We start from the raw sequence: 13,846 nt of genomic DNA on the forward strand, positions 1-13,846 counted from the left end.
GAAATCTACCTTGTTTATTGATTTTTTACACTAAAGATAAAATATTTGTTAAGGCACATTAAATCACATCACTGTAGAAGTATTCAGGTTGCTGTTTTACGTTCAATTCTACATAACGATATCACTGACTAAAGCTCAAAGAGCCTGTTATCTGTAACTGTACATTAACACATTACTGTAAACTTTACCCCCGACTATCTAAAGTCAACCCCTTTGTTACCTTGTTAAGCTTAAAAGTATCTGAAAAGGAAGTATGACTTTATCAGTACAGCAGTTGAACATTGAAAATCAAAAAGTGCTTACACGGGCACTCCTTGCAGTGTGTCTATAAATACCCCAGCTTCAACTGACAGCAACACAGAATAGTTTCTTTGACTATACTAAGAGGTAATAAGACTTACATCATATTAATGCTAAATCATTTAGACTGAAAGGGAAAACCAAGTCGGGTACTTCTATAAATCCGGTAGGAAACAAGTAAATTGGAAGATCTTATGAAAACAAACAATAATATTCCCTTATGTCTATTCTATGCTCTAATCCGTTGTTTTCTTTCCAGAAAACTATTTCACAGGACAATATTCTCCTTTTGGGTTTAAAATCGGTGAGTGCCTGCATAGTGTGACTTTGATCTCTTTGCAACCTAACTACATTTTCTATAAGAAAAAAGAAAATCTTGAAAATATGTGTGTTATGGAAAAAGCATATTTTGATGACTATCATACAAAAATAGGATATTGTCAGTTTTAAGTATTTTTAAAGACATTTTAAGATAAATATTCAAATTAATATGATACTTAAAATATGAAACTGATACTGTTAGATTATCTAACAGTATCAGTTTCATATTTTAAGTATCATATTACTTAAAATATATGTGTCAATACTCTGGGGACTATTGGCACATATTATATTTTGTATTTTTGTGTGTTGGGAGCTTAGTATGGTGGGTTTGGATGGTTTGCAGCATCAGGAGAAGATGTTGCCTTCAAAGATATTAATATTTCTTGTGTAATTGATTTAAATGAGTTAAATTAATTGCGTAGCAGGCTATATTAAAGTTCAGCAAAAAATTAGGCAGGTCATAACAATTTTAAATACACAAGTTAGCATAATTCATACTTTTACATCAACTAAAGAGTTTAAGTTATGCTTTTGTTTGCTAAACTTTGAATTCTATGTTATTCTAACTTGGAATCCTGAATTTTCCAACTTATGTGAAAATAGTGGTGACTAGAAAATGTATAAATAAACAACAAATCCTGAACTTCTTACCTAAGAATCATAGTTTTAAGTACAGTACAATGTTATTTCAATTGGCAGCAATTTGCATTTGTAAAAATTTAAACTTAAAGGACTACTCAGCCTCTGTGATGCTCTGACACTCATATTTAACTCAGATGCAGTCAATTTCTTCTGATCCTCCTTGAGATGGTTCTGCTCCTTCATTGGAGTCGAGCTGTGTTTAATTAATCTGATTGGACTTGATTAAGAAAGGAATACATCTGTCTATAAAAGACCTTACAGCTCAAAGTGTATATCAGAGCAAACTAGAAACATGAGGTGGAAGGAACTGCCCAAAGAGATCAGAGACAGAATTAGGGAAAGACACAGATCTGGCCAAGGTTACAAAATAATTTGAGACCTCAACGCTACCTAGACCTGGCCGTTCAGCCAAACTGACCAATCGTGAGAGAAGAGCCTTGGTGAGAGAGGTAACAAAGAACCAAAGGTCACTGTGACTCAGCTCCAGTGATGCAGTAGGGAGATGGGAGAAAGTTCCACAAAGTCAATAATTACTGCAGTCGGGGCTTTATATCAGAGTGGCCCAACGGAAAGCTCTCCTCAAGACATGAAAGCCTGCATAGTTTGCCAAAAAACACATGAAGGACTCCCAGTTAATGAAAAATAAGATTCTCTGGTCTGATGAGACCAAGATTTAACTTTTTGTAATTAATTCTAAGAGGTATGTGTGGAGAAAACCAGGCACTGCTAGTCACCTGCCCAATACAATCCCAACAGTGAAACATGGTGGTGGCAGCATCATGCAATGAGGGTGTTTTTCAGCTGCAGGATGGCAGGTTGCAATTGAAATACAGATGAATGCGGCCAAGTACAAATATATCCTGAAAGAAAACCTCTTCCAGAGAGCTCAGAACCTCCGACTGGGGCAAAGGTTCATCTTCCAAAAAGCCAATGACCCTCAGCACACAGCTAAAATAACAGAGGAGTTGCTTAGGAACAACTCTGTGACCATTCTTGACTGGCCTCTTACAGCCAGAGCCCTGACCTAAACCAAAATGAGCATCTCTGGAGAGAGCTGAAAATGGCCATCCACCAACGCTCACCATCCAAGCTGACAGAACTGGAAAGGATCTGCAAGGGAAAATGACTGAGGATCCCAAAATCCAGGTGTTAAGAAACTGTTGCATCATTCCCAACAAGAGTCATGAATGTACTAGCTAAAAAGGGTGCTTCTACTTAGTACTGAGCAAAGGCTCTGAATACTTATGACAATGTGATATTTCAGTTTTTGCCTTTTTAAATAAATTTGAAAACAATTCTACAATTCAGTTTTTTTTCTGTCAAGAGGGGGTGCTGAGTGTAAAGTAATGAGAAATGAAATGAATTTGATTGATTTTAGCAAATGGCTGCAATGAAACAAAGAGTGAAAATGTAAAAGGGTCTGAATTCTGTATGTATAGTTAAGCTGAAAAACATCTTTTTCGTTTCATATAACTGTAGTATCACTATTTTCAGCCTTTATACCACCCCAGAATCCAGCTGTGACCTCTGCTGTTGGAGATAAGCTCAACTCTCCTTAACTCTTCTTTCTATTCTAATATCCATACAGTATGTAAGTTCACAAGTTGGGAAACTAGGGGTAAAAATACCATGTTCATAAAATGTATTGTGTGTATTTTTAAAGCAAAATATGTTAGTATTTTGGCTAATATTTAAAATGGCCAGACAATTGGTTACCAGTATGAGCTAAGTTGAATAGAATAGACCAGAAGGGCTAAAAGTTTTAGTTGTTTATGTGACCAAATATGTTCTTTTTTTTAGATAACTTTTTGCAGGAACTTCTACCTGTCTACTTAGTGAACCAGCAAAATGGGTAACGCACCATCGGAAGCTACAATGGCCAACCTGAAATGCTGCAAATGTGCTTTTCCTTTGTCTCCGTGCACTTCCTTCGATAATTATTACCAAGATACAATTAATGGCCAGCATGTCTATGTATTCAATGGAGGGGAGTACTACAGACCTGTTGGCCATGATAACATGTATGAATGTAACTTCTGTTTCCACCGTGAAAAGATATAGGAGACAAAAAGAGGAGATGCAACAAAATGAGAGGAGAGAAGGAACAACAAATAGAGAGGAGTGGAGATCACTTAAATCACAATTACATGAAAAATCACAGAATATCAAAAGAGGTACAGTATAGGAAATTACAGAAAAGTTGAATATTAGTCAAATATGAGTTAAATAAACAATTTCTAATTGCAGATTATATCAACTGGTTGTTTTGATCCATGACAACATGAAGCAACAAGATATGATTTCTTAAAAATATATTGTGGAGAAATAATTTTTTTAAGTTCACCGTGGAGTAATATCTTGAAATATTATAAGGGATTGTTTTGGAAGGACTGGAGTTAGCCCTGTTGCCTTCCTTTCACAATGCTCCATTCCCTGTTTTAAAGGACATCATAAAAACATTTTTCTCCCAAAAATATTATAAAAATATATATTATATATAATAAAATATTATAAAATTATACAATTATGTTCAGTTTACAGTTGGTTGAATCTTCAATGTCTCTCACATTGAAGATAAATGCAGTGTTTTACATACAACACCATTACAAAGAAACTGCTCCATACTTGAATTTTGCATAAGTTTGACCTCATCTGTCTTTGTTTGATCATTCAATTTCAATCACAATTTGTCTCCCGCTTTCCCAGAAGAGAATCTCCATGAAACCTATTCTTTGATATGATATTTAATTCACATTGCTTAAGAATCTTGTGTATTATTTCATATGTGATTTTCTTAGTGAATGGATTCAAACATTTGTGTGTATTTTGTCTGTAAGGCTCTTAATTAAAAATTGTAAAGCACATGAAATGCTTTGTGATAGAACATTTCTGGTTGGTTATTAATTAAACTTTTAATACCCTTAAGCTTAACTCTTTTTTTCATGTATGTTTTATTACCCATTCTGGTACTGGTGGTAAATATGTTATTTAATTAAATATTATTTGGACTGTCGTATATTGTTTATGAACACATTGCCTAATGTCTGTGTTAGAAAAACAAATAAAAAAATAAAAACAAATAAAAGTGTGAATTGAGTTCATTCATTCAAAATATGTTTATTTCTAATGAAAGCTTATTACCAATAATTACTCAGCTCCAACTCAAACATATTTCAGTTAAAAACTCCTGGATAAAAAACAGAAAAACAAAGAGGACCGAAAAACATGGTTGACAACAATAACCAATGGGATAATGCAATGATATTACAGGTTAGCATGGATTTTATATTTGAGAACCAAAGATTACCAAGAAGGATTGAAAGGAGAAAGGGAACAACAGTGTAGAGAGGAGCCTGCATCAAATGCTGCAAAGCCTCCTACCAGAGGGCAGAAGGGAGAACATTCCATGGTGGGGGTGTGAGGGATCATTGTTATGGGCACTGGAGGCGTAGCGCTGGGATGGAATGTTTTTTATGGAGGGAGGAGGAGCCTAGATGATCTTCTCGGCTGTTCTCACCACCCTTCTCACCTTCTTCCAGTATGCGGCACTGCAGTCCACCACAAAGGGAGTAAGCTGGTCAGAACGATTTCTATGGTGCTTCTGTAGGAAGTCGGGAGGATGGGTGGGGGCATGGGCTCTCCTCCTCCTCCAAAAGAAGCACATGCGCTTTTGTGCCCTTTTGACCAGTGAGGTGGTGTTTCAGTCCAGGTGAGGGTGTCTGTGATATGCACCCCCAGGAATTTGGTGCTGCTGACCACCTCTACTGCTGAGCTGTTGATGAGCAGTGGAGCGTGGTTAGGCCGGTTCTTCCTGAAGTCAACAATGATCTCCTCAGTGATCTTCTCCACGTTCAGGATCAGGCTGTTATTTCTGCACAAGCCCACCTGTTGCTCCACAAAATCTAACCACCAGAATGATCCAATCCACTGTCTCAGTTCAACCATTAGCACGATCAACCGCCTTGTCTTTGTCTCTTCATCTGCGCTGTCAAAGTGCATCAGTACGACCACCACAATATCTCAATCATCAGTTCAGTCTTCAACTTCATTCCTCGGTCAGTCTAATCACACTTGTCAAACAATTATCTTCACTATCACTAACCATTTAATTCTCATGCACTAACCATTCCCTCCTTACTCTCAACTAATTTAGATACCTTCCTGTTCTGGATATTGGTTCCACTCTTAGCTAGTCCACGGTACCGGTACTCTTTTTTATTTTTTTTTTTTGCCTGGTAAGACTACTCTAATCTTTTTTTTTTAGGTTACTCATCCAAGAAAACATAGAACCTCAGCATTAAAGTCTTCTGTTAGTGGCATGGGCACCAAAGACCTTATTTTATTCACGTCAAATATGCATATATGTAATTCTATACTTAAACCCCAGTCAGCCTTAACAAATGGTCACTCACACTGAGGCTGGTCCTACGGAGGTTTCTTCCTGTTAAATGGGAGTTTTACTCTCCAATGTCACTATATGCATTCTCGGTGTGAGCGATTGCAGAAGACTCAAGGAGTCTGTGAAATTAGCTGGTATTCCTCAGATAGAAAACTTTTGACCAATCTGAACAGTTTGGATTAAGTTTAAGGCATAAAATAAAAGACATCTAAATAGAATGTTGAGCAGAGAAGTCTCTGATGTGGACACTGGTTCACAGTTTGGAGGACTTGTCTTGACCCATCAAGGCCAGCTCTTTGTTTCATTATGCACTTTACTATGTACTTATCGAAGCACTGCAAACATTTAAGCTTGAATTTAGAATTTAAAAACAAAAACTACATAACTAATTATCTTATTTGGGAAATATTTAAAGAGTAATGACCCAACCAGGAAAATGCCTGTAGAAACTGTGTTTGTATTGCTAAAAGTATTTGGATGTACAAAATGACATGAAATAGACTGTAAATGTTTTTGTAACATCCAATACCTTTTTTTTTATTATTGTCTTCAATGGTAAACAGAGCACTTGATTAATATGACAGATTAATGAGAATTTACTGTGGGAATTAAATGTACAAAATTTCAACATATAATTAGAGATGATGATTAGAGATGAATGTACATTGTGCCTCTCAGCTTTCTTTATATCAGACGAGTAGAAACAGGCAAAACTTCACTGAACCACAGCTGGCATATCATATAGAGGGTTTTTTGCCTAGACTTGTTTTTGTGCAAGGACATGCAAATTTCTTTCAAGGAACAGGTGCTAAAGTTCAGAAATGGGCCATTCTCTGCAAAGTTGCAAAAGACAAAGACCAATATTATTTTACCAAGATTCGAGTTCAAACCACTCATTCTGAAACATTTTTGTCAGCATGTTATTTTAATCCCCACAAATAAACAAGTTCTATACCTACAGAAGAGGATTAGGGGCACTCGAAATTAGTTTTTTATTTAATTTTAGTTTAACATGGGAAAAAGTCTGAATTCTAACTTAAATCCCATAAATCTGACTTTTTTCTCAGAATTCTAAAAAAACATTCTCAGAGAAAAAAAGTCAAAATTTACTTATATGTCCAAATCTTAAACACAAAATACAGAAAAGATCTGTTACTTACCATTATTGTAGCTGGTGTCGCCAGTTCGCTCAAGACACACATACGCACATTTGCCAGTATGTTTTCAGTCTGGCTGCACATCCTGATTCACACTCCATTCCAGTAGTTGGCGGTAATGCCCCTCCAGAAACAGAAGAAGAACAACAACTTCTACTTCAACTATAAACAACAATCGAAATCTTCTCCACGCAACATTTTAAATAATGGCATTTTAAATAATAACACCGAAGTACAGCAACAATAATCAAGCACAACTTTCTGAATGTTACGAGCGCCGCCATTTTGATTTGCTTGATTCCCTCCTTCTTTGTCTTCTTCTTCTTGGGTTTTATGGCGGTTGGCAAACAACTTTTGGTGCATTACCGCCACCAACTGCTTGATTTCCTCCTTCAATACTGGCAGTAATACCGCAAATCGTCACTAGGAGGCGAGGAGTCGAGGAACCGAGAGAGCGTGATGTGTAAACGGTCGTCAGAACCGAGCTGGGCCTGGTTAACTGATCCGAGCTCGGAGCAGTCTTGGCATGGATCAGTTTTTCAAGGGTAGTGTAAATGGGGTATAAGTCTGTCCGCTGTTGCCCCCTTGTGTTTTCTTTTCCCTTGGCTTCCTCATTAGCTCTAGTCACACCTGCTCCTTATCAGCTCATTAGTCCTGCCTTTGTTCACTCAGCCATAAATACACTCCCTCTGCAGTCCCTCTTTGCTGGTTCCTTGTCGTACTTTGTCCTATCCTGGCTCCTCATGATTGTTTCCCCTGATGTCTCCATGGTCCTGGTTTGTGTTTAATTCTTTTGTTGGTTTTTTGGATTCCTGTTTTGATTTACATTTTTAAGTTGGATTTTTTGGATTACTGTTTGGATGCCTGTCATCCTTAATTAAACCTTCAAAGATCTCACCCCTGCCTCTCAGCTTCTGCTTTTGGGTCCTCACAAAAACCTTAAAGCCAAACCTTGACACATATATTGGCAAAATCTTTAAAATGTTTGTAAAAATAATGCTTATCAGACCTACAACTCAAAAATGGTGGATATTTAAACACTGAATCCATAATGAGTTAACATCAACATTTTAACTGTGTGATGTTCAATGTTTTTGTTTTTAAATTGACATTTTTTTAAAAACATTTAACACCAGCTGGGATGTTTCATATTTATAAAATCATGTATATACTAAACTTACACCAGCCTAACCAACAACCAGTCGGTCATTATGAAGATGACTGATTTCAAGTGTTGTTGTGTTTTAATTTTTTTTTGTTTGTTTGTTTGTTTTTTCTCAGCGGACTTGAATCTTTCTCCTGTGCTTGGCCCATGTTTGTTTTGGACATAGTGCCTATAAAGAGGGCTAATAGCTCTTCATTTCCAGCTTCCACTGTCTTAGACATTGACTGAGCAGTTCGTCACTTGGAGCCATCTTCCTGATGTATTCTTGGAGCTTGAATATTTCATCTTCAATTGTCGCTTCTGCCTACTTCTTTGCACTTAGTAGATAGTCTGTGGATGCTAGATTTGAGGTCTATCCACCTTGCATGGTTGTTTAGCTTTGGTGTTGATTGCCTTGACCTTATTCTTACAATTGAGCTGACTTCTCAGAACTTGCCTTACTCATCGTAGGTACTTGGCTGTTGCTGGTTTCCCTGTGGCTTCTTTGTGGTTTCCATTTTCCTGTGGTATTCCAAGGTACTTTTGGCTTCCTTTTGCCTCTGCTATTCCCCCTTATGGGGGTGCGATCCCCTCTGTGTGGATTACGTTCCCTCTCATTGTCACCAACCAGCCACATTTCTCCAGCCTGAATGACATTCTGATCTCCCTGCTATAGATCCTGTTTGTTTGGATCAGTCAGATGATGTCTAAATCTTAGCATACAGCTTGATGTAGAGGAGATGACTGATAGTGACCCAATTTCTGAGTTGGTATCCATAGTCAGTCTTGTTGACTGTTTGACTGAGGGCATCCAGGGGGACAGGTAATCTCTTTGCTATATTCCACATTTGATAGAGATATTTGCCATATGCTTGAAGGTTTTTTAAATTTAAACATCTGTCTAAATAAAAAAAAACTGTGAGTTCTACAACTTTCTACAACAGCAATTTGAACATAGAAATGAACCATTTAAGAAGTCTTCACTGCACATTCTACTAAATGTAGTTAGTTCCCAGCTTTGTCTCTTCACAGCACCAACCCATTTTGCTTGAGCCTGAGGGTTGTAAGGTAATCGATAACATGAGATGCTATCATTTCTTGCTTGTCAGTTGGTACATCGGTAGGGTAAACATGGGATTATCATACTTTTGCTGGTGTTTTCAGATTAATATGGAGACAAACTACAATAGCTGCTGGTAGTTTTGCATGTGTGCATACCTCTTTCTCAATATAGCTTGTATGAACAAGACATGAAGCATATGGCTAGAGAAAAACACTGGAGTGATGACAGATGCATACTTAAAACTTTAGCTTGTGCAATGTCTTAGCTCGCTGCCATTTTTACCTCTCACTTTTATTAAGAAGACAACTCATAATAAGAAAGAACAATGGAGTGTTTTTTTTATTATTATTTTATTTTATTCTGTGCAAAGCAGTCCTCGAAGTTCCAGAATGCGTATGCACAAGCCTGTAGCTGGTATTTTTGGCTCATTACTTAATGTAGATCCCATTAGAGCAGATCACTTCATTTCTAAAACAAGAACCCTAGTAACTCACAAAAAAAAAAAAGATATTTCTCTGAGCACAATTTTGTAAACTTTATATTGTTTCAAAACTAAAACTAAATAAAAAATTGCCCTTCTAGTGAAAGTTTTGCATTTTAATAAGCCCTCTTCTTTAGTTGTACAATACATGGTTTTTAAAATAAGTGGTCTGGCATTACAAGAGGTTGCTTTTTATTGATTTGTTGTTGGGGTTTTTTTCCTGAGAACTATGGCTAAGAGAGAAACCCATTACACAAGGGTTTACAAGGGTATACAAAAGACAGATAAAATTACCAGAGCATTTGTTAGATGGTCTGCCTTCATAAAATGAGGATATATTAAAAAGCAAAATAGCAACCTTACAGGACCCCAGAAATGAATGCGATTAAAAAAATGCTGATAATGGGACCACTAATTCTATATTATTTTTAGAACGTGTTATTTCTGAAAATAAATTCAAGGATTTATGTGAAAAGCACCTTGAGGTCCAGTCACTCTCTTCTAAATGACAAGGAACACTTAAAAAAGTGAAGCAAAAAAATTCTAATGTTATGAAACCTTCTCTTTGTTCCTGTGTGTTTTTTGCCCTTTAGGGAAAAAAATGTACTGCTCTTTCTGAATCTAGCTTGTTTTAACAAGTCATAGAGGAATGCTTGGCTAGAGAATAATGCTGTAACGGTGTCAGACACATGGTGAATATGCACTATTTGTTCTTTTAGAAGGTGCACCTAATGTTCAATGGGGCAAAAGCATTTAGTCAGCTAGTTCTATATTTTTTTTATCATAGGGGCACTTCAACTATAAGACAAAATGATACTGCAAAATCCAGAAAAAAACTTGTTTTCATAGAATTTATTCCTGAAATATGAAGGAAATAAAGTACTGTACATGGTCAATATTTAAAGATCAGCTCAATACTTTATAGCATAACCTTTTTTGGCAATGACAGTGATCAAATGTTTTCTAGAGATTTAAACAGGTTTCCACACATTAGCTCCTTCTTGTAAGAGTTCAGATTAAAGTAGGCTACTTTTTAAGTCTCATAACATACTGGCATTACTGTCATTGTCATGGTTTTAAGCGCGCTCTCCATCTCTCTCGCTCCTTCTGTACTTGTGTCCTTCCTAACCACTACTTCACATCCATAGATCAAACAGGCTCCAGTTATGTGTCCTGTCTCAGCGCATCCTTTTTGTGGAGACACCTTCTGCTTCATCAGTCTGTGTGTTTAATAAAACGCTTAAAACTGCCTTTGCCTCCCTGAGTGTGATCTGCATGTGGGCCAAACACTTAAAAACCATGACAATGACAGTAATCCCAGTATGTTATGAGACTTAAAAAGTAGCCTACTCTAATCTGAACTCTTACAAGAAGGAGTTAATGTGTGGAAACCTGTTTAAATCTCTAGAAAACGTTTGATCACTGTCACAGGTGCCAACACGTCATCTCAAGGTACAGTTTAAGAGATCATACGGTCAAATTGTTGTTGTCAAAGTTTTCTATCTACAAAAAAAAGGGGATTGCATCGACTAAGCATGCTTAAAGAGACAGTGGAGAGGAAAAACTCCCTTTTAACAGGAAGAAACCTTCAGCAGAACCAGGCTCAGTGTGAGCGGCCATCTGCTGAGGCCGATTGGGGTTCAAGGAGACAGAAGCAGAGATACAAAAGGCAACTGTAAAAGGAGGCCCCGTCCAATTCGATTCAGTTCAGTTTATTTATATACTGCCAATTCACAACCCTTGTCATCTCAAGGTACTTTACAATTCAACCAGATCATACAATCAAATTGATTCAAAGTGTTTTATCTAAGGAAAACCAGTTAATTTAATTGACTCATTGACTCAAGGTAATGTCTCACGTTAAGTCCAGGAAACACACAGCTAGCAGAAGAGATCCGAGCCAGCTCCCATGTCAGAGAGTGAAGAGAGCACATCCAGCCAGTCACAGTCAGCAAAACAGGACTACAATGAAAAACAGGCAGATCTCCAACATCTATAAACTAAGCTGTTGATGGCAGCAACACAGTTGATATTTCTCTCAAGGATGGTGTCACAGCCAAACAGGAACAGATGAGGCGAAGCTCCTATGAGAAAAAGCAGACATAATGTTAGAGACTGAACTAACAGATTCTGCAGAGTGGGAGAATAGAGATAGAATGGTGAAAAAGGGGTTCCTATGTCCTCCAGAAGTCTAAGCCTATAGCAGCATAGAGATAGCTCAGGATAACCTGAACCCTTGAACAATAAGCTTTATTGAAAAGAAAAGTTTTGCAGATTGACCTGCAGATTGAGAGTGAAGTGCTCTGTTAGGAACAATCATATCTCTGATATAAGATGGAGCTTGGCCATTTCAGGCCATTTGAGAAGGAGGATTTTAATTTCTATTAAATTCTATTCTTGATTTAATAGGAAGCCAATGAAGAGCAGCTATGATAGGAGAGATACGATCTTTTTTTTTTTTTTTTTTTCATCAGAACCCTGGCTGCAGAATTTTGGATCAGCTGAAGGCTTTTAACTACAGTTCGTGGACTTCCTCATAGTAAAAAATTACAATAGTCCAGCCTTAAGGAAACAAATGCATGGACTAGTTTCCCAGCATCACCCCTGGACAGGATAGTTGTAATCCCAAAAGGAAGGAGAGGTAAGCTTGACTTGAAGAGACAGAGCACGTAGGAACACTTGGAGCGGAATTCAAGGCGTGACGCAACCTGAGAAGCAGAGGTGTATCACAGAGGTCTTCAATAGGGGGTACACGGAGGTACTCAGCTATTTAACAAAATGACAAGAAAAAGTCTCAGCTTATTTTTATTCTTTTTATTAAGGTTTGAGGATAGGAAGGACAAATGGAACATCTCAAAAATGACTTTCGTGGAGATTTTAGACAAATAATACAGTTTTTTTACTTGTAGAACACGAAAGGTTGTTGTTGACACAAAGTTACAAAAGTATTGTAGCCTAATATGTCTAACTGACCGAGCTAAAAGAGGCTAATCTTTTAGCTACTGAGCACAGATAGCTACAGTGCTACCAAGCTCTCTCCTTTTATATGATGGTTTTGAGGTTACTTTGTCCACCATAAACAGATTCAGTTTTTTTATCGACCAGGTAAAACTTCATCGGTCATTAGACATGCTAACACTACAGATGCTCCTGGCACGGCACACTGACACAGCGCAATGTTATTATCGTTGTCTGGGCCACCATAATGTTTTACATCATGCGGCAACGTTCAGCTAATCATGTAGCGTAACGTCTTTGGCATGCACAGAACCCGAGCAGATCTGACCACCCGAGCAGATCTGATACCAACACCGGCAGGAAATTGCTAGTGCTGCCTGCTGGCTCCTGACACTTATTATATTACTATTTTATTCTTGTAATGTTTTGACTTTAATCTGGTAATCCTCAGATTTTAATCTCAGTGTATGATGTTATGACTTTATTTTTCATAATATTGCAACTTCATTTTTATAATTTCAAAACTTTAATCTTACAAACCGAACACTATGAATTTATTCTTGTAAAGTTATATCTTCCTCTCAATATGGCACTGACTACATCGTAACGTTAGAATAGATTTTTGCCTTTTCCATTTCAAAAGTTAAAATTAAATGCCTAATTTTTTTATAATTACTTTGGATTATCTTTTTTTCTGAATTTTGTGGTGCCTTTTTGAGGCCATGGGGGGCATAAACTACTGTTTTCCTAACATAAGACCTTGACTTTAATAAAAAAAAATAAAAAAAACATTGGCTAGGATTTTGACCTGCCTTAAAGGTATAAAGGACGATTGTTTATTTGGGTGGATCATCTAAATGAGTGGTCCTCCTTATTGTCAATCATTCGGGTGATATGTTTACGTAAGGCCTGTTAGCTACATTTTTCTGTGCATGCACACTTTAAGGCGTATATATCTGTGGTGAGCTACAGTTTCAGACAGTCATTGAAGCTCACCTTTCTCAGCACAGTTGTTTGAAAATGGCCGAGGGAAGAGAAAACAAGTCTGTGAAATGTATGAGAAGAGGCTCTCAGAAGAGGCAGATATGTCCCGGAATGCTTTGCATGGAGGGCTTTCCTCGCAAAGCATTATGGGATTTGCTTTCACAACAGCCCGCAGTTGCTACCCGTCAGCGGCAACTACGGAGTTACGAGACAAACGGAGCAAAAAGCAGTGATCATCTGTCCCAATTATCAGTTAACTGAGTTTTCTATAATGTCTACTACATAGTCCGCGCTCTATATAGTGATTGAGGAATTTAGGGGTTAGGACAGATGTTTGGGCACAGTAAGCTTGTATGAGCTTTGAGAACATTCCAAAACAGTAACAAAACAATTC

At 37.3% G+C, this 13,846-nt stretch overlaps 1 long non-coding RNA gene across 1 annotated transcript; it reads left to right on the forward strand.

Moving 5' to 3' along the window:
• The first annotated feature begins 333 nt into the window (after window positions 1–333).
• On the forward strand, window positions 334–3,450 carry LOC119790467. Its single transcript, XR_005281722.1, has 4 exons — window positions 334–466; window positions 560–604; window positions 2,761–2,853; window positions 3,067–3,450. It is a non-coding gene; the product is annotated as an uncharacterized LOC119790467 (long non-coding RNA).
• Window positions 3,451–13,846: the final 10,396 nt, after the last annotated feature.

Source organism: Cyprinodon tularosa, unplaced genomic scaffold, assembly GCF_016077235.1.
Source record: "Cyprinodon tularosa strain WSP-4 unplaced genomic scaffold, ASM1607723v1 ctg364, whole genome shotgun sequence".
Taxonomy (NCBI): domain Eukaryota; kingdom Metazoa; phylum Chordata; class Actinopteri; order Cyprinodontiformes; family Cyprinodontidae; genus Cyprinodon; species Cyprinodon tularosa.